General features: G+C 38.5%; 1 long non-coding RNA gene across 1 annotated transcript; it reads right to left on the reverse strand.

Moving 5' to 3' along the window:
• Window positions 1-813: 813 nt before the first annotated feature.
• LOC123429650 lies at window positions 814-1,142 on the reverse strand. Its single transcript, XR_006622725.1, has 3 exons — window positions 1,075-1,142; window positions 921-991; window positions 814-834 (listed from the first exon to the last, which is right to left on the reverse strand). It is a non-coding gene; the product is annotated as an uncharacterized LOC123429650 (long non-coding RNA).
• Between the last annotated feature and the right edge of the window lie 647 nt (window positions 1,143-1,789).

A 1,789-nucleotide genomic window follows, 5' to 3' on the forward strand; every position in this document is an offset into this window, starting at 1 on the left:
AACAGAAATAGGTGTTTAGCTACTCTTCTTCTGGATGATCCGTTGCAGCCTCCCTATGCCGCGTTGGGTTTGGGGGGTGGGGGTCTTACTAGGCACAGATCACTCATTATTTCATCATATGATACCCTGAACTTTTTGAAAATGACCTGCATCACAACACAAAGATGGTCAGACCTACCTAAAAGGGACAAAATTTTCGTAAAAATCAGTAAACAGCACAGCGGCAGTCTTCGACAGCAAACATAAACACAACTAAACTTTTACCGGTGTGCAATTCAAAATCGATTGAAATGCTCCACTAATTTTTATACTTAAAGAAGTAATGAATGTTTTAAGCTAATGATGAGAATCCATGCCGACATACACACACAGTACATGCTGAAGTTTGTAGTTACATACCAGGAAACCAACAGCCTGGCATATGTGCTTAAGTTCATCCCATGCAGATCCTGCATACTGTTTGTATTTCATGGTTAGGCACAAGGTAAATAAAGTGAAGATATTAGTACTGGTGTTACATTATAGTTACTATTGAGTTCTTTTATTAAGCAAAACAATACAAACTATGCAGTTTGGGCCCTGGTGTGATTCTGATAGAATGTAGAATTTTCTAGTTAAAAAAACACTTACTGAGAATAAAGTTATTAGACTGGAATGTTGGTTGCAAGCATCTAGTAATCATGGTATAAAGTGCATATCTTCAGAAAGAATAGCAAAATTGCATATATATTTACCTCTGGCTTGGATTGCGTGCACCATGCCTCTAGTTCTTCCGGCCCTTGTTTCACATATTCTCCATTGCTGAAAGAACATCACTCTCGCCGTACAAGAAGACTGACATAGTAACATCAGTAAAGGGAGAATTAGGAACTGGACAAGTTGAAGGCACGCAAGGAAAGTCCAGACACGATAGAAGTTACCTATTGAAGAGTTGAGCATTGATGAATGCAAAAATCTGTGTAAATATCTTCCGAGAAAAAATTGTTGGGACCTGAAATTTCAGCATTATGGCCAGAAGTCAGAATAGAAAACGATGCAGCCAAATGCAATGCTGTTTTGAAGGCTTAAACTTACACAATTTTCTTGCAAGATTTTCAAGAGATCGTTCAAATGGTTGACTATCGCTTTCCAATACCTATCTAGGTCTGTTATCAAACCAGCCTTTGCACTTCTTGGCGCCTTTGAGTATCAATGTGTATACAGGAATGAGCGTGAGACCAGCAGCAACAACTTATTGCCATGCAGGTGCAGAACTAGCATGAAATCTTAACACAAATTATATTATAGCCTAATCATCAACCAATAGAAATTCATCAAGGTACAAAGGTACTCGTGATTAAATAATAGTCTAATTTCCTCTCATCAAGTTTGCAAAAGGGTTCAAGTGTTGTACCGAGTTACCAACTGAGAGGAACTAGCCAAAAACATGCAAGTGTGGGGCAAAGTTAACTTGGGATTCCCATGGGAGGTTGCTGAGATGTCTCATGCTTATTCTAAAACTTCTATTAATCCAGCAAGAATCTTCTAAAGTATGAAATGATAATTAACCTGAGGACTCGTGATAGATGGGGTAACCTGAATAACATGTGAGATACTTATCTCTTCACATTGTCACGGATTATTCCATATAAACCTTCCACAAAGGCTGTAAGTTGTTGCTTGAAAAGGAATGCACGATACTTGCCCTCAACTTGGCGCACAAGATCCATATCAACATTAATGCTTGAAGCACGGAATACCTGTGGATCATATAACGCCAAGGTATTAAGAAATGAGTCAAGATAACCTC

Source organism: Hordeum vulgare, chromosome 2H (assembly GCF_904849725.1).
Source record: "Hordeum vulgare subsp. vulgare chromosome 2H, MorexV3_pseudomolecules_assembly, whole genome shotgun sequence".
Taxonomy (NCBI): Eukaryota; Viridiplantae; Streptophyta; class Magnoliopsida; order Poales; family Poaceae; genus Hordeum; species Hordeum vulgare.